General features: G+C 44.0%; 3 non-coding genes across 3 annotated transcripts; 1 reads left to right on the top strand and 2 right to left on the bottom strand.

Moving 5' to 3' along the window:
* Positions 1-742: 742 nt before the first annotated feature.
* On the bottom strand, positions 743-849 carry LOC120268336. Its single transcript, XR_005538910.1, has one exon. It is a non-coding gene; the product is annotated as a small nucleolar RNA R71 (small nucleolar RNA).
* An 8,207-nt stretch (positions 850-9,056) lies between these two features.
* Positions 9,057-9,163, bottom strand: LOC120268825. The gene has a single exon (XR_005539050.1). It is a non-coding gene; the product is annotated as a small nucleolar RNA R71 (small nucleolar RNA).
* Positions 9,164-19,279: 10,116 nt separating this feature from the next.
* On the top strand, positions 19,280-19,386 carry LOC120267289. Its single transcript, XR_005538433.1, has one exon. It is a non-coding gene; the product is annotated as a small nucleolar RNA R71 (small nucleolar RNA).
* Positions 19,387-19,478: the final 92 nt, after the last annotated feature.

Raw genomic sequence — 19,478 nt, 5'->3', positions numbered from 1 at the left:
ACCCGCTCACCCGGGATTATTACTTCGACAAACCCGTGCACTTGTGGGATATACGCAAAGAGACCTTGTCAAGTTTTTGGCGCCGTTGCCGGGGAGCTAGGCATTTAGCGATACTTTGCACTTTGTTTTCTTAGCTATTTCACCATACATTCTGTTTCATATCTTCTTATTCTATCATCGTTTTGATTTCATTTTCTTTCTTTTGGTGCAGCTGCAGGTTATTACCCGAGGGAATCCCTCAATATTGATTGAAGGAGATCCTTAGCTTGAACGCACACTTAGAAGAAAAAGGAAAGAACCTGTACAAGAACAGTCTAATTCAGCTGACTTGGAAGTAGAAGAATCTGAAAACATGGCAGGACAGAATGAGCAACAGCGAACACTATCCGATTATGCCAGACCTTCAGTATTGGGGACACAGTTGAGTATTGTGCGTCCCCCGATTATAGCTCAGAATTTCGAGCTGAAGCCGGCATTAATCGATATGTTGTAGCAGTCCGCACAATTCAACGGTTTGGCCGATGAGGATCCAAATAGTCATATAGAGAGCTTTCTCGAGGTGTGCGACATGCTGAAGATAAATGGGGTTACAGATGATGCTATCAAATTGAGAGCTTTCCCATTTTCCCTAAAGGGGAGAGCGAAGCAGTGGCTACACTCATTACCTAGAGCATCGATTACTACTTGGGCGGAGATGGTAGAAGCTTTTCTAGCCCATTACTTTCCTCCTGGAAAATCAGCAAAGCTTAGGAATGATATCTCATCCTTTGTTTAGTTGGAATTGGAGTCTCTATTCGAGATGTGGGAATGGTTCAAGGAGCTCCTGAGAAAGTGCCCACAACACGGATTCCCGGAGTGGATGATTGTTCAAACCTTTTATAATGGTTTGAACACGAGTACAAGGCAACTCTTGTATGTGGCAGCAGGAGGTACCTTAGGTAGTAAGACCCCCGTTGAGGCCCGTCAGTTGATTGAAGAAATGGGGTTAAATAGCTACCAATGGAATGTTAGGGAGAAGAAAAAGGTGGCCGGTCTCCATGAAATTGATGCGGTAACTTCATTGGCGGCCCAAGTAGAGAATTTGAGTAAGAAGTTAGATCACTTAACTTCAAATAGAGTAGCGGCCGTGACTAATTGCGCCGGTTGTGGTGGAGGACATGCTCCCTCCGATTGCCAGATCTCTATTGGAGATGTTTCTTTAGTGGAAAATGTTAATTTTATAGGTAATTACATGTGACCTCAAGGAAATCCATATAGCAATACCTACAATTCAGGTTGGAAGAATCATCCCAACTTTTCATGGAGTAATCAAGCACCACAAAAGGCCATGGGACCACCGGGTTTCCAACAACAACAAGCCCCCCAAGTGGATAACAGAGTCTCAGGTTTGGAAACCCGAATGACAGACTTAGAGAAGCACTTGACTAGATTCATACAATCTGCAAATACAAGGTTTGAATCAGTTGAGTCTACACTTCGCAACCACACCGCCTCTTTGCATAATCTTGAAAATCAAGTGGGGCAAATTGTGAAGTCTCTCTTCGAAAGGCCACATGGAAGTTTATCAAGCAACACAGAAACCAACCCTAGAGACCATGTGAAGGCGATCACTTTGAGAAGTTGACAAGGTCCCCTTGCGTATATCCCGCAAGTGCACGGGTTTATCGAAGTAAAAATCCTGGGTGAGCGGGTATCGAATCCACAGAGAGTAGGAAATAAAAATACTTAATTCAATTCTTAGCTATGTAAAAGATCAATGATGATGAGTGTGATAATGATTCAATTCTCAACAGTAAAAGCAACAAGTAAGAGAGCAAAAGTAAAGAAGGGGGTTAAGGCAATCGATAAAGATGGGGTACCCGGATAATGCTCCACCTAGGATAATTGTTTCAAGTGCAAGAACCCTCTATTATGCTTCCTAATCAATGCAATGGTGAGTCGTGGAAATCCTTAATTACATAGTCCCAAATCTAAGGTCAACTATGCCTAACTCTATACATGTCCCGGAGGAGAAATCGAACAATCTCAACACCTCGCACTCGCATAGAGTTGCAATGAGCTCTAGGGATTCCAAGTGATAAATCTCTTCCTAATTATAGACCTAACCCTTTGGTCCAGGTGGAAGGTCCCTAACCACAATTGAGCCCTAGATACTAAAATCACCTCAACGCTTCACTCCGTTGCACACGCAACTAAGCCCCAGCGGAAGTTCATCCCTTAGAACATTCACTCTATTATGGCCACAAAAAACTCGAGGAACGGAGGTAGAATCTATCACATCGGAGGGGAAAAGGGACACTCCTGTACCTCTCGACTCACCCTCTCAACCCTCTCCAACCTAGCTTTGTCTAACGCTCGTGGTGTGTCACTCACTCACAAGGATACCAACAAGAACTCTTAACCCTAGTGTCACTCTAGGGGAAATGTTCATACAATCAAACATTCAAGGTTGGAACTCACTATAAACATCAATTTATTGAAAGCATAATAAAGAGGTTCAAAGAAACAAATACATTCTAGGGTTCACAATACTCGAGTACCCACTAGGGGTTTAGCTCTCCATGGAGCTAAGTACAATCAAAGAAATAGAATGTAAAAGCAATGAATCCATAAAGAAACCCCCTCGATAGTCTTGTCGATGGTCTTGTGGAAAGTCCTCTACTCGTCGTCCAAGGATTCCCTCGTCCGGTATACGATACGCCTTGACGGAAGCTCCCCTACTAACCTTCTTCCTAAGGAATGACGATGTCGGAGCCGTAGAACCTCTCCGAAACCTTGGGCAATACCCTTTGAAACCCTAGCTGAAGCCCTCTCTCAAGTTGGGGAAAAGATGGAGAAAAGAATACAAAAATTGGGGCTGATTCGGCTTTAAATAGGGCTGGAATCGGGCGACTACACGGGCGTGGATGCTTCACATGCCCATGCGGAATTTCCACACGGGCGTGGGTAATTTCCACATGCCTGTGTGGATTCTCTAAAACTGTCATTTTCGGCCAGCTGTGAACAGTACTATGCCAAAAAATACTCCCGAATCCACTTATCATCGAGGTAACATAAGCGGGCACATGTTTATGCCGTGGATCGCTTTGCTTCTTCAATGATGGCTAAGTTGATGGAGATCTTATTCTATGTGCATAAGTCATAATGCTTGAGTGTGACTGCCCTTGTGCCCCTCCAAATGGTTGTGCAAACTCAAATACGGGGAGGTTGGCACACACTCTAGCATCTCCCACCCGACTTATTTCTTCGCGTTTGAACCTTAGCAAGATTTCCTCCAAAATCACTGCATTGTGATCCACATTGGCTTCTTTCCTTCATAATTGGTTTCACAACCCTACCTGCATAAACATAACATAAAAACACACATATTAATGTAAAAATCCGAGAAAAGTAATGCTCAACATAAGGAAAGAATGCTTTGTATTCATATCACACAAGCACTTATCAAACTCCCCCACACTTAAGTTTTTGCTTGTCCTCAAGCAAAAAGTAAACATTCTGTACATCAATGAAGAAAATATTGAAAGTGCTTGGCCTTAGGTTTACCAAAGTATACAAAGAGAGCATTCTACAAGTAAGGGAAATTTCAACATTAAAAACAAAAAATCAAAGCTCTAGCTAAAAACTTGAATAAAAAAGGACAACAAACCCGAAATCGTGTACGTGTGTGAACTCACTCAAAACAACCCAAGGTATACTCCTCAAAATTCTAAGTACAAGGGACTTATTTATCTACAAAAGTGACAACAATTTCAAAGATGGTAGTAGCTTCAAACATCCTCTAAGGTAGCCCTTTCCAAAACGGCCGCTAGGGTGGCTTTCACACTTTTGAGGTGGTAGCTCTTTCTACCGGAGTGGTAGCTTTCACTCATCCTATGAGATAGCTCTTTCTCTCATTAGGGCATAGCTAATATCCGACTTATGAGAGTAGCTTCATACTTCATAGGTGGTGGCTCTTTCCACCCAACAAGCACAATAAAACTATTTTGTTTCTTTTTCTTTGCATTTTCCATTTTTTTTTCTTTCAGAATTTGCACAAGAAACAACTATAACTAGTCTCTTTAACATCAAACTTGAGTTTCCAATAGTGTTTAAAGAGTAAGTAGTGTAACAAGTATAAATCGGGCAAAAAATCCTAGAAATTCAAGCAAGAACTAGAGCATGAAAACATTCAATGTTAAAAATTCTCCTAAACGCAAGAATATAATCAATGCAACTAGGGTGAACCGCCATTGGCTATGTGAGCATATATCAATCAAGAACATTAGAAATGATGTGTGCACTATGAAATTCCCGTCCCATACTTAAGTTGTACATTGTCCTCAATGTGCACATGCAAGATCACTATAATGTATATCAATGAAGAATATATGTGGAAGAAGAAATCAAAACAATACTCCCCTGACTCCTAGTGTTGCGTTTGATGGAGCTAAATCTTTGGGCGTAATGTTCCGATGGGTTGTGAAGCTCACACGGGCAAGTGCCGAAGCACCTTGGCCCTGGCCATGACAAAGTCTCAATTCCCATGATGACAAGACCATCTGCACGCATACATGAAGGGGTTCAGTGAAGCTCAATAAAACAAAAACAACTCGAGTATACAAAAGATAGAACAATGAATACAACTAGAGACCACAAAATGAAAATAAACTCAGAAGGAAAATCTTTTCTGAGTATACAAATCCAAAATAAAATGCAGAAAAATAAAATATGAAAAATAAGAACAAAGAATGTAAAGACGCCTCAAGTGTCGGTGTCAATAGCTAGTACATCTATTTCCGCTGCTGGTGAAGATGACGCTGGTGCTGCAAAATAAATGAAGATTGGCAAAGAAAAGAGAAAGAGAAGCTTACCAACAAAATGAGAATGAAAGACTAGAAATCGGCCGGAAAACTCAATTAACAACCCTCTAAAACGACGGTGAGAGGTCAGGAGAGAGCAAGGATGTGTTCTCAAAAAGTTTGAGGGTCAAAAGATGAAGAAACCCGAAAAGATTTTAAAGAAAACCTGCGGTTCTAGCATTTCTGTACATCCACATGGGCGTGTGGAAATTCCACACGCTCGTGCGCCTCACTTCAAGAGCACCACAGGGGCGTACACATTTCCCTGTGTTCTCTCGGGAAAGCACTCCTTTGACTCTGACCGCTCTCGCATGGGCGTGTGGAAAATACCCACTCTCGTGCATCCGATCCACAGGGGAAGACGCACACCCCTGTGGCTTCTCTGGACATCCGAGGAAAATACCAAGTGTTATACACGCCCATGCGTGCACTCGGGCGTGGACATTTACATGCCCAATTCACAGGGGAAACTGCACGCCCCTGTGTTTTCTCGGGATGGAGAGAACTCCTCTGCAGAGTTTCACATGGGCGTGTGAAAATTACCCACTCCCGTGCATGGTTCACAAGGTTGCCCACAGGGGCGAGTCCACGCCCCTGTGTGCTCTCGGGTAAAATTTTCCCAACTCTGCAGGAATCCATACGCCAGTGCCGAAATTACCCACGGGCATGTGACAGTCGCATGGTCATTCACAGGGGTAGCCGCACGTCCTGTGCCTTCTTTGGATGAGCTCGTAGTGCAACCCCAACTTAGAAAAATCTGCAGGCTCTGCAGAAAATTTCTGAACATGTTTACACACTCAGAGCCTGCCCTATTATGCAAATTTTACCATTGAAAAATATGAAATAGAGCTCAAACGTCCAAACTTCTCCAATTCTACATGAAAACACAGGACAAAAAATCAAAGTTCACAAGGAAATCTCAGCACAAGCATCTAATAGATTAAGACACCAACACTTAACAATTTATTCATGCAAACGCTAAACTAAAAACTAGGGAAACAGTAATTGCTTGGGTTGCCTCCCAAGAAGCGCCTGTTTAACGTCACGTAGCTTGACGTATCTTGTCTTACCTCGCAGGGGTTCATGAATGAAAGTCGCCCTCTTACCCATGACTTGAAATCATGATGAGCAAAGTCTCTTGAGGGTAGAGGGTGTATTATTGGGCTTTGGATCATCTAGAAATGGTTCATCCAACTTTCTTGGTTCATGTACGTCTCCAACAGTCTTGGAGCATTTTCAATGGCGTCTCCTAGCCCTTTTCATTCTCCGGAGCACCTTCTTCAAGATACCCGTGGTAGATGATACTTCATCCGTCGACCCAAGCATCATTACATCTTCATGTCCCTCCTCTTGGTCGAATAAACCGTCATACTGATCCGGATTGAACATTTCCTGCATGTATTCATAAACAAGCTCATCAGTGGTGTCTAGAAAGTATAAAGTGTCATCAAAATCAAGAGAATGCCGCATGGCTTCAGCAAGGCGGTATGTGAGCTTGTCATCTCCAACTCTCAGTGTGAGTTCTCCGCCGTCCATGTCAATCAATGCTTTGGAAGTCCGCAAAAACGGTCTCCCAAGTATCAAGGGTACATCTACATCCTCATCGACGTCTAGCACTACAAAGTCAACCAGAAAAATGTACTTGTCCACCTTGACAAGCACGTCTTCAATGATACCTCTCGGATGTCGCACCGTTCGGTCCGCTGATAAGTGCTTGTGTGATATGAATGCGAAGCATTATTTCCTTATGTTGAGCATTACTTTCCTTGGATTTTTACACTAATATGTGGGTTTTTATGTTATTTTTATGCAGGTAGGATTGTGAGGCCGAGTATGAAGGAAATAGGCCAATGTGGATCATAATGCACCAATTTTGGAGGAAATCTTGCTAAGGTTACAACGCGAAGACATAGGTCAGGTGTGAGATGCTAGAGTCTGTGCCAACCTCATCGTATTCGAGTGGGCACATCCGTTTGGAGGGGCACAAAGGCAGTCACATTCGATCATTCTGACTTATGCACATAGAACAAGAGCTCCACCAACGTGTACACCATTGAAGAAGCAAGTGATCTACAACGTGAACGTGTGCCCGTTTGCGTTACCCCGATGAAAGTATGAAATTCGACAGTTACTGCAGAAAATTACTGTAGCAGTTACTGTTCATAGCTGGCCGAAAATCGCAGAAACAGAGAATCCAAATCGGGTGTGTGGAAATTATCCATGGCTGTGTGGAGATTCCACACGGGTGCGTGTATAGTCCGCGCCCATGGAGTTGCCCGATTCCAGCCTTTTTTAAAGCCGATTCAGCCCCGATTTTGGTATTCTTTTCTCCATCTTTTCCCCAACTTGCGAGAGGGCTTCGGCTAGGGTTTCGAGGGGTATTGGCCAAGGTTTTGGATAGGTTCTATGGCTTTGACATCGTGATTCCATTAGGAAGAAGGTTGGTAGGGGAGTTTCGATCGAGGCGTATCCTATACCGGACAAAAGAATCCTTGGACGACGAGTAGAGGACTTTCCACAAGACCATCGACACGACCATCGAGGGGGTTTCTTTATGGATTATTACTTTTACATTTGATTTCTTTGATTGTACTTAGCTCCATGGAGAGCTAAACCCCTAGTGGGTACTTGGGTGATTATGAACCCTAGGATGTATTCGTTTCATTGAACTTCTTTATTATGCTTTCAATAAATTGATGCTTATTGTGAGTTCCAACCTTGAATGCTGGATTGTATGAACATTTCCCCTAGAGTGACACTAGGGTTGAGAGTTCTTGTTGGTAACCTTGTGAGTGAGTGACACACCACGAGCGTTTGACAAAGCTAGGTTGGAGAGGGTTGAGAGGGTGAGTCCAGAGGTACAGAAGCGTCCCCTTTCCCCTCCGACATGATAGATTCTACCTTCGTTCCACGAGTTCTTTGCGGCCATGATAGAGTGAATGGTCTAAGGGATGAACCTCTGCTGGGGCCTAGTTGCGCGTGCAATGGAGTGAAGCGTTGAGGTGATCTTAGTATCTAGGGCTTAATTGTGGCTAGGGACCTTCCGCCTGGACCAAAGGGTTAGGTCTAAATCTAGAAAGAGATTTCTCGCTTGGAATCCCTAGAGCTCATTGCAAATCTATGCGAGTGCGAGGTGTTGAGATTGTTCGATTTCTTCTCCGGGACATGTATAGAGTTCGGCATAGTTGACCTTAGATTTGGGACTATGTATGTAAGGATTTCCACGACTCACCATTGCATTTATTAGGAAGCATAATAGAGAGTTCTTGCACTTGAACCAATTTTCCTAGGTGAAGCATCATCCGAGTACCCCATCTTTATCGATTGCCTTGCCTCCTCCTTACTTTTGCTCTCTTACTTGTTGCTTTTAATTCCTGAGAATTGAATCATTACCACACTTATCATTGTTGATACTTCACATAGCTAAGAATCGAATTAAGTGTCTTTACTCCCTACTCCCTGTGGATTCGACCCCGCTCACCCGGGATTATTACTTCAACAAACCCATGCACTTGTGGGATATAAGCAAGGGGATCTTGTCAAGTTTTTGGCGCCGTTGCCGGGGAGCTATGCGTTTCGAGATACTTTGCACTTTGTTTTCTTAGCTATTTCACTACACATTCTATTTCATATCTTCATATTCTATCATCGTTCTGATTTTCTTTTTCTTTACTTTTGGTGCAGCTCCATCTTATAACCCGAGGAAATCCATCAAAATTGATTAAAGAAGACCCTGAGCTTGAACGTACACTTCGAAGAAAAGGGAAAGAACCTGTACAAGAACTGCCTAATCCAGCTGATTTGGAAGTAGAAGGATCTGACAACATGGCAGAACAAAATGAGCAACAACAAACACTATCTGATTATGCCAGACCTTCAATATTGGGGACACAATTGAGTATTGTGCGTCCCCCAATTACAGCTCAGAATTTCGAGCTAAAGCCGGCATTCATCCATATGCTGCAGCAGTCCGCACAATTTAACGGTTTGGCCGATGAGGATCCAAACAGTCACATAGAGAGCTTCCTCGAGGTGTGTGACATGCTGAAGATAAATGGTGTGATGGATGATGCCATCAAGTTGAGAGCCTTCCCATTTTCCTTAAAGGGGAAAGTGAAGCAGTGGCTACACTCATTACCTAGAGCATCAATCATTACATGGGAGGAGATGGTAGAAGCTTTTCTAGCCCGTTATTTCCCACCCGGAAAATCAGCAAAGCTTAGGAATGAGATCTCATCCTTTATGCAGTTGGAATTGGAGTCTCTATTCAAGACATGGGAAAGGTTTAAGGAACTCCTGCGCAAGTGTTTGCAACACGGATTCCCAGAGTGGATGGTTGTTCAAACCTTCTACAATGGTTTGAACCCGAGTACAAGGCAACTCTTGGATGCGGCTGCAGGAGGTACCTTAGGTAGCAAAACCCCCGATGAGGCTCGTCAATTGATTGAGGAAATGGGGTTAAATAGTTACTAATGGAACGCTAAGGAAAAGAAAAAAATGGCCGGTCTCCATGAAATTGATGCGGTAACTTCATTGGCGGCCCAAGTGGAGAGTTTGAGTAAGAAGCTAGACCTTATAGCTTCGGATAGAGTTCTGTCCGTGACTAATTGCACCGGTTGTGGTGGAGGACATGCTCCCTCCGATTGCCCAATCGTCATTGGTGATGTTTCTTCAGTTGAGAATGTCGACTTTGTAGGTAATGCAATGAGATCTCAAGTGAATCCATACAGCAACACCTACAATTCAGCTTGGAAGAATCATCCCAACTTTTCATGGTGTAATCAAGGACCACAGAAGACCATGTGGCCATCGGGGTTCCAACAATAACAACAACAAGCCCCTCAAGTGGAAAACAGAATTTCAGGCTTGGAAACCCGAATGACGGATTTGGAGAAGCACTTGGCTAGATTTGTTCAATCGGCAAATACAAGGTTTGAATCAGTCGAGGCTACACTTCGCAATCACACTGCCTCCTTGCACAATCTTGAAAATCAAATGTGCCAAATTGCAAAATCTCTTTCCGAAAAGCCACATGGAAGTTTACCAAGTAACACGGAAACCAACTCGAGAGAACATGTGAAGGCGATTGCTTTGAGAAGCGGTCGTGAAGTTGAAGGGAGGCTTCTGAGTGAGAAGCCGAAAGAACACGCACCCGAGGTCATAGAGGTTGAGAAGGGAGCAAACAAAGAGAAAGAGGTGGCACGCCCACCTTTGAAGCCAAAAATCCCGTATCCCTATAGATTGAAGAATGACCAAGGGGATGAACAATATAAGAAGTCCCTGAGTTTGTTTAAGCAACTCCACATCAACATTCCTTTTGTTGAGGCTTTGGCTCAAATGCCTAAGTATGCTAAGTTCTTGAAAGACCTATTGACCAACAAGAGGAAATTGTAGGAGAGTGCATGCTTGGCGGTGTTGCAAAAGAACATGCCGAACAAGGAGAAGGACATAGGAAGCTTCATTATTCCATGTAACATCGGCAACTTATGTAAGGAAATGGCATTGGCGTATTCAGGGGCAGGTATCAACGTCATGCCATATACTTTCTTCCAAAAGATAGCCTTGGGTGAGCCTAAGCCTACTCGGATGACTTTACAATTGGCGGACCAAATGACACGGCATCCGAGAGGCATCATTGAAGACGTGCTTGTCAAGGTGGACAAGTACATTTTTCCGGTTGACTTTGTAGTGTATATGTCGATGAGGATGCAGATGTACCCTTGATACTTGGGAGACCGTTCTTGCGAACTTCCAAAGCATTGATTGACATGGACGGCGGAGAGCTTACATTGAGAGTCGGAGATGATAAGCTCACTTACTTCCTTTTTGAAGTCATGCGGCATTCTCTCGATTTTGATGACACTTTGTATTTTCTAGACACTACTGATGAGATTGTTGATGAATATATACAGGAAATGTTCAACCCGGATCTGTATGAAGGTTTGTTCGACCAAGATGAGGGCAATGAAGAAGTAATAACGCTTGGTTCGAATGGTGAGGAAACTTCTACCCCGGGGATCTTGAAGAGTGTGCTCCGGAAAATGAAGAGGGCTAGGAGACGCCACCGAAAATGTCCCAAGATTATTGGAGACGTACATGAGCCAAGGAAGTTGGATGAATGATTGCTAGGTGGTCCGAAGCCCGATAGTACACCCTCTACCCTCAAGAGACTTTGCTCATCATGCTTTCAAGTTATGGGTAAGAGGGCAACCTTCATTCATGAACCCCCGTGAGGTAGGAAAGATACGTCAAGCTTAGTGACGTTAAACAAGCGCTTCTTGGGAGGCAACCCAAGTGTTTACTGTTTTCGTGCCTTTTAGTTTAGTTTGTTTGCATGAATACATTGTTAAGTGTTGGTGTTTAAATTTTTGAGTGCTTGTGCTGCGATTTTATTGTGGGTTTTAAAGGTATTCATTGTGTGTTTTGTTGCGAATTGGCAAAGTTTGGTCGTTTGAGTTCTATTTTGTGTTTTTATCTGGTAAATTTCACATAATAGGAAAGGCTATGAGTGTGTAGACATGTTCAGACTAGTTCTGCAGAGCCTGCAGGTTTTTCTAAGTCATCCAGAGAAAACACACGGGCGTGGGGAATTTTCGCACGCCCGTGGATGTGTACTGTGAACTCATCCAAAGAGGGCACAGGGGCGTGCGGCTGCCCCTGTGGACGACCATGTGACTGGCCCACGCCCGTGGGTAATTTCCGCACGGGCGTGTGCCTTCCTGCAGAGTTGGGCAGATTTTCCTGAGAACACACAGGGGCGTGGACTCGCCCCTGTGGGTGACTTTGTGAACCACACACGGGCGTGGGGTAATTTCCACACGCCCGTGCGAAACTCTGCAGGTTGTTCCCTCCATCGCGAGAAAACACAGGGGCGTGGGGAATTTCTACACGCCCGTGTGGATGCACAGAACGTCAAAAGTTGCGAGTTCTGTTTAAAAAGGGGATGATTTCTCTCCTTCTTCACGACTCCTTTTCACTTGAAAACACTCTCACAACATTCTTCGAGTCCCATTCCGCCAGTTTTGTGGGAGTTTAGCAAGTTTTCCGGCCGACTCTTTATTTTCTCACTTCTCCTCGTTGGTAAATTCATTTTCTTCATTTTCTTCATCAATTCATGATTTCTATTGATTAATCTGGTTAATAATGCTTCGTTTCTTCAATTGGAACAATGATTTACATTTAGAACGAAGTTAGAGATATTATTAAGTTGTATTTTTGGATTGTTGATACCTAGCCGTGCGGTTCTCACGCCCCGTGAATCCACACGGGCATGCGTAAATTCCACACGACCGTGTGGATTTCTGCAATATTGTTTTATCAACTTGTTTGACTAATTTTGTTTGAATTTGGCAGATCATGGCACCTAGGACAAAGAAGCAAACTGCTAAGAGGCCACGTGAGTCATCCTCTGAGGCCGAGGGCATGCGATCTGCGATTCCGGAACATCAGGCCCGTTATGAGCGCTAATCGAGACTCTGCTTCGGACAGACTCGATTCCTGGACACGACTATATTAGGAGATCTTTCAACAGGGAGATGAGTTCGCTGATGAGGTTTGAGGACCTTTGTTTCAGATGGTGGTTGGCGGCAGTTGTTGACTGACAAGTACCCCTTGCTTATATCCCCCAAGTGCACGGGTTTGTCAAAGTAATAATCCCGGGTGAGCGGGGTCTAATCCACAGGGAGTAGGGAATGAAAATACTTAATTTGGTTCTTAGTTATGTGGAAGATCAATAATGATTGGTGTGAAATTGATTCAATTCTCAATATTAAAAGAAACAAGTGAGAGAGCAAGAATAAAGAAAAGCGTAAGGCAATCGATAAAGATGGGGTACTCGGATGATGCTTCACAGAGGAAAATCATTTCAAGTGCAAGAACTCTCTATTATGCTTCCTAATCGATGCAATGGTGAGTCGTGGAAATCCTTACATACATAGTCCCAAATCTAAGGTCAACTATGCCTAACTCTATTCATGTCCCGGAGGAGAGATTAAGTAACCTCTCAACCTCGCACTCGAATAAAGCTGCAATGGGCTCTAGGGATTCCAAGTGATAAATCGCTTCCTAATTATAGACCTAACCCTTTGGTGCAGGCGGAAGGTCCCTAGCCACAATTAAGCCCTAGATACTAAGATCCCCTCAACGCTTCACTCCATTGCACGCGCAACTAGGCCCCAGCGGAGGTTCATCCCTTAGACCATTCACTCTATTATGGCCGCAAAGAACTCAAGGAACAAAGGTAGAATCTATCACGTCGGAGGGGAAAGGGGACGCTCCTATACCTCTCGACTCACCCTCTCAACCCTCTCCAACCTAGCTTTGTCTAACGCTCATGGTGTGTCACTCACTCATAAGGTTACCAACAAGAACTCTCAACCCTAGTGTCACTCTAGGGGAAATGTTCAGACAATCAAGTATTCAAGGTTGGAACTCATAATAAACATCAATTTATTGAAAAGCATAATAAAGAAGTTCAATGAAACGAGTACATCCTAGGTTTCACAATCTTCCCAAGTACCCACTAGGGGTTTAGCTCTCCATGGAGCTAAGTACAATCAAAGAAATTGAATATAAAAGCAATGAATCCATAAAGAAACCCCTCGATGGTCATGTCGATGGTCTTGTGGAAAGTCCTATACTCGTCGTCCAAGGATTCCTTCGTCCGGAATAGGATACGCCTCGATCAAAGCTCCCCTACCAACCTTCTTCCTAATGGAATCACGATGTCAGAGCCGTAGAACCTCTCCAAAACCTTGGCCAATATCCCTCGAAACCCTAGCCGAAACCCTCTCACAAGTTGGGGAACAGATGGAGAAAAGAATGCTGAAATCGGGGCTGAAATCTGTTTTAAATAGGGCTGGAATCGGGCGACTACAGGGGCGTGTATGATGTCACACGCCCCTGTGGAATTTCCACACGGGTGTGGATAATTTCCACATGCCCGTGTGGATTCTCTGTTTCTCTGATTTCTCTTCCGGAAATACTCCCGAATTCCATACTTTCATTGGGGTAACGCAAACGGGCACACGTTTACGTCGTGAATCACTTGCTTCTTCAATGATGTACACGTTGGTGGATCTATTGTTCTTATATGCATAAATCAGAATGCTTGAGTGTGTCTGCCTCTGTGCCCCTCCAAATGAAAGTGCTCGCTCGAATACGAGGACGTTGGCACACACTCTAGCATCTCACACCTGACCTATGTCTTCGTGTTTGAATCTTAGCAAGATCTCCTCCAAAATAGGTGCATTATGATCCACATTGGCCTATTTCCTTCATACTCGGCCTCACAACCCTACCTGCATAAAAGTAACATAAAAACACACATATTAATGTAAAAACCTGAGAAAAGTAATGCTCCACATAAGGAATGAACGCTTCGCATTCATATCGCACAAGCACTTATCATTGACGATTAGAGAGCCAGCTATCCGAGAGTTTGCACTGGAGGTGCTCTCCTCATTTGAGTTTGATAGATCGTATGCAAGCTTCAACAGTTTGGGCACCATTCAATTCAGAGTGTTTGGACGCCACCATAGTTTGAGCATTACGCAGTTTTCCATACTACTTGGCTTATATGAGGAGGAATTCACAGATTCAGAGGAGTATGCACAGTTGCCTACTGATTATCCTGGAACATTGACCCCGCAGAGAGCTTCCAGAGTGTTATGTGGTCATGGTCAGTACGAGCCGGGGGTCTCCAAAGCCACGTGCTTTTCCCGACCTGTCTACAGATATTTGCACACAATCATGCGTAGGTCGGTGAATGGCCGTGGCGATAGTACTAGTGTCTTGAGCCGCCAGGAGTTGCTGTACTTGTACTCGATGGTAGAGTGCGTACCGATCCACTTAGGGCACATCTTGGCTGATTACATTAGACACCAGGCACAGTACACTAGACTGGGAGCGATCTTCTCGGGTCCTTACATTACGAGATTAGTGCTGGGCATGGGTTTCTTGGATTCGATTCATGGGGCTGAGAAGACGAGTGTACCCACTCCCCTGGATCTAGAGACGATGTGCTTGATGGGCATGGTCCGCAGGGTTTCGGATAGAGGTTTTTGCGTTAGTTCTACCAGCCCCAAAGATAGCTGAGAATGAGGGTGATGATGCCGGAGCATCTCATCCCGGCCCCGAGCCTCAGCCCGCATCGATGGAGACCGAGGCACCTCCAGCGGACGAGGAACCATCCCTAGTGCGTATGTTTTCACCTTCTCGAGCCAATGATCGCTTTCAGAGGCTCGAGAATTCTATAGGAGTGGTCTGAGCCGAGGTTGCTGAGATTAGGACTACGCAGGCCACTCAGTACACAGAGTTCATGGCGCGTTTTGATATATTACAGCAGATCCTAGAGTGAGACATTGCCTCATCATTCGTCCTACAGCCGAGGACTCTTCAGGCACCGCCAGTATCTGCAGTACCTCCAACATCTTCATCCTTGACCCCAGCACTAGAGGACCCACTATATGTTTCCACTTCAGTAGCAGTAGCAGCGGAGCCCGAGAGCGACTTCGACACTTGACCTTTCTTTTACTTTCATGCATTTTACTTTATCTTATTTTCTTGTTTTTAGACTTGTTCACTCAGAAAGGATTTTCCTTCTGAGTTTATGTTATTTTGCATTATCGAGTTGTATTCATTGCTTCATCTTTTATACACTCAAGTTATTTTTGTTTTTCTTGAGCTTCACTGAAACCCCTCGTGTATGCGTGCAGATGGTCTTGTCTTCTTGGAAATTGAGACTTAGTCATGGGCACGGTCAAGGTGCTTCGATACTTGGCCGTGCGAGCTTCACAACCCATTGGAACACTACTCCCAATGAATTAGCTTCATCAAACGCAACACTAGGAGTTAGGGGAGTATTATTTTGATTGCTTCTCCCACATCTATTTTTGAATGATATATTTTGAGTGAGCTTGGATGTGTACATTGAGGACAATGTACAACTTAAGTGTGGGGGGGAGTTTAATAATGCGCACATCTTTTCTATTGTTCTTGATTGATATATGCTCACATAGCCAATGGCGGTTCACCTTAGTTGCAATGTTTGTATTCTTAAGTCTAGGAGAATTGTTAACATTGAATGTTTTCATGCTCTAGTTCTTGCTTGAATTGTTAGGAATTTTTGCCCGATTTACACTTAGTGCACTACTCACTCTTTGAACTCTATTGGAAACTCATGTTTGATGTTAAAGGGACTAGTTAGCTTTACTTCTTTTAAAAAAAAATAATGGAAAAATGGAAAAATGAAAAGAATGAACAAAATAGTTTTTTGTTTATTTGTATTTGTTGGGTGGAAAGAGCTACCACCTATGAAGTATGAAGCTACTCTCACAAGTCGGATACTAGTTATGCCCTAATGAGAGAAAGAGCTATCTCATAGGATGAGTTAAAGCTACCACCCGGGTAGAAAGAGCTACCACCTCGAAAGTGTGAAAGCCACCATAGCAGCCGCTTTGGAAAGGGCTACCTTAGAGGATGTGTGAAGCTTCTACCATCTTTTAAAATTTTTATCACTTGTGTAGATAAATAAGTCCATTGCACTTAGAACTTTGAGGAGTATAACTTGGGGTGTTTTGAGTGAGTTCACACACATACACGAAATTCGGAGAAAAAGCCACCATAGCAGCACTGTTCACAGCCGGCCGAGAAATCAGAGAAACAAAGAATCCACACGGGCGTGTGGAAATTATCCACGCCCATGTGGAAATTCCGCACGGGCGCGTGTACAGTCCACGCCCGTGGAGTTGCCCGATTCCAGCCATTTTTAAAGTCAATTCAACCCCGATTTTGGTATTCTTTTCTCCATCTTTTCCCCAACTTGCGAGAGGGCTTCGGCTAGGGTTTCGAGGGGTATTGGCCAAGGTTTTGGAGAGGTTCTATGGCTTCGACATCGTGATTCCATTAGGAAGAAGGTTGGTAGGGAAGCTTCAATCGAGCCGTATCCTATACCGGACGAAGGAATCCTTGGACGACAAGTAGAGGACTTTCCACAAGACCATCGAGGGGGTTTCTTTATGGATTTATTGCTTTTACATTCGATTTCTTTGATTGTACTTAGCTCCATGGAGAGCTAAACCCCTAGTAGGTACTTGGGTGATTGTGAACCCTAGGATGTACTCGTTTCATTGAACTTCTTTATTATGCTTTCAATAAATTGATGTTTATTGTGAGTTCCAACCTTGAATGCTTGATTGTATGAACATTTCCCCTAGAGTGACACTAGGGTTGAGAGTTCTTGTTGGTAACCTTGTGAGTGAGTGACACACCACGAGCGTTAGACAAAGCTAGGTTGGAGAGGTTTGAGAGGGTGAGTCGAGAGGTACAGGAGCGTCCCCTTTCCCCTCCAACATGATAGATTCTACCTCCGTTCCTCGAATTCTTTGCGGCCATAATAGAGTGAATGTTCTAAGGGATGAACCTCCGCTGGGGCCTAGTTGCGCGTGCAATGGAGTGAAGCGTTGAGGTGATCTTAGTATCTAGGGCTTAATTGTGTCTAGGGACCTTCCGCCTGGACCAAAGGGTTAGGTCTAAATCTAGAAAGAGATTTCTCGCTTGGAATCCCTAGAGCTCATTGCAAATCTATGCGAGTGCGAGGTGTTGAGATTGTTCGATTTTTTCTCCGGGACATGTATAGAGTTAGGCATAGTTGACCTTAGATTTGGGACTATGTATGTAAGGATTTCCACGACTCACCATTGCATTTATTAGGAAGCATAATAGAGAGTTCTTGCACTTGAACCAATTTTCCTAGGTGAAGCATCATCCGAGTACCCCATCTTTATCGATTGCCTTGCCTCCTCCTTACTTTTGCTCTCTTACTTGTTGCTTTTAATTTCTGAGAATTGAATCATTACCACACTTATCATTGTTGATACTTCACATAGCTAAGAATCGAATTAAGTGTCTTTACTCCCTACTCCCTGTGGATTCAACCCCGCTCACCCGGGATTATTACTTCGACAAACCAGTGCACTTGCGGGATATAAGCAAGGGGATTTTGTCAAGTTTTATTACTTGTTGCTTTTAATTTCTAAGAATTGAATCATTACCACACTTATCATTGTTGATACTCCACATAGCTAAGAATCGAATTAAGTGTCTTTACTCCCTACTCCCTGTGGATTCGACCCCCTCATCCAGGATTATAAAGTCATCCGAGTAGGCCTAGGCTCTCCCAAGCCTAGATTTTGGAAGAAAGTGTATGGCATGACGTTGATACTTGCCCCTGAATCCACCAGTGCCATTTCCTCACCTAAGTTGCTGATGTTACACGGAATGATGAAGCTTCCCGGGTCTTTCTTCTTGTTCAGCATGTTCTTTTGCAGCATCACCGAGCATGAAGCATCTAGCACCACTGAAGCACTCTCCTTCAACTTCCTCTTGTTAGTCAATAAGTCTTTCAGGAACTTCGCATACTTAGGCATTTGAGCTAATGCCTCTACAAAAGGAATGTTGATGTGGAGTTGCTTTAATAAACTCAAGAACTTCTTATACTGTTCATCCCCTTGGTCATTCTTCAATCTAGAGGGATAAGTGATTCTTGGCTTGGAAGGTGAGGGTGCCCACCTCTTTCTCTTTCTTTGCTCCCTCCTCAACCTCTACAACCTCGGGTGCGTGTTCTTTCGGCTTCTCACTCAGAAGCCTCCCTTCAACCTCATGACCACTTCTCAAAATGATCACCTTCACATGTTCTCTAGGGTTGGTTTCCGTATTGCTTGGTAAACTTCCATGTGGCCATTTCGGAGAGAGATTTCGCAATTTGCCCCACCTGATTTTCAAGGTTGTACAAAGAGGCAGTGTGGTTGCAAAGTGTAGCCTTGACTGATTCAAACCGTGTATTTGCAGATTGAACAAATCTAGCCAAGTGCTTCTCTAAATCCGTCATTCGGGTTTCCAAGCCTGAAATTCTGTTTTCCACTTGAGGGCTTATTGTTGTTGGAAACCAGGTGGCCCCATGGCCTTTTGTGGTCCTTGATTACTCCATGAAAAGTTGGGATGATTCTTCCAACCTGAATTGTAAGTATTGCTATATGGGTTCCCTTGAGGTCTCATGCCATTACCTACAAAGTCAACGTTGTCCACTGAAGAAACATCACCAATAACGATCGGGCAATCGGAGGGAGCATGTCCTCCACCAAAACCGGTGCAATTGGTCACGGACACAACTCTATTCGAAGCTATGAGATCTAGCTTCTTACTAAGACTCTCTACTTGCGCCGCCAATGAGATTACCGCATCAATTTCATGGAGACCGGACACATTTTTCTTCTCCCTAGCATTCCATTGGTAGCTATTTAACCCCATTTCCTCAATTAATTGACGAGCCTCACCAGGAGTTTTGCTACCTAAGTTACCTTCTGCTGCCGCATCCAAGAGTTGCCTTGTACTCAGGGTTCAAACCATTGTAGAAGCTTTGAACAATCATCCACTCCGGGAGTCCGTGTTGCGGACACTTTCTCAGGAGCTCCTTGAACCTTTCCCATGTCTCGAATAGAGACTCCAATTCCAACTGAACAAAGGACGAGATTTCATTCCTAAGCTTTGCTGATTTTCAGGAAGGGAAGTAACGGGGCTAGAAAAGCTTCTACCATCTCCTCCCAAGTATTAATCGATGCTCTAGGTAATGAGTGTAGC

This window comes from Dioscorea cayenensis, chromosome 1 (assembly GCF_009730915.1).
Source record: "Dioscorea cayenensis subsp. rotundata cultivar TDr96_F1 chromosome 1, TDr96_F1_v2_PseudoChromosome.rev07_lg8_w22 25.fasta, whole genome shotgun sequence".
Classification (NCBI taxonomy): Eukaryota; Viridiplantae; Streptophyta; class Magnoliopsida; order Dioscoreales; family Dioscoreaceae; genus Dioscorea; species Dioscorea cayenensis.
This window is presented reverse-complemented; position numbering and strand designations above follow the sequence as displayed.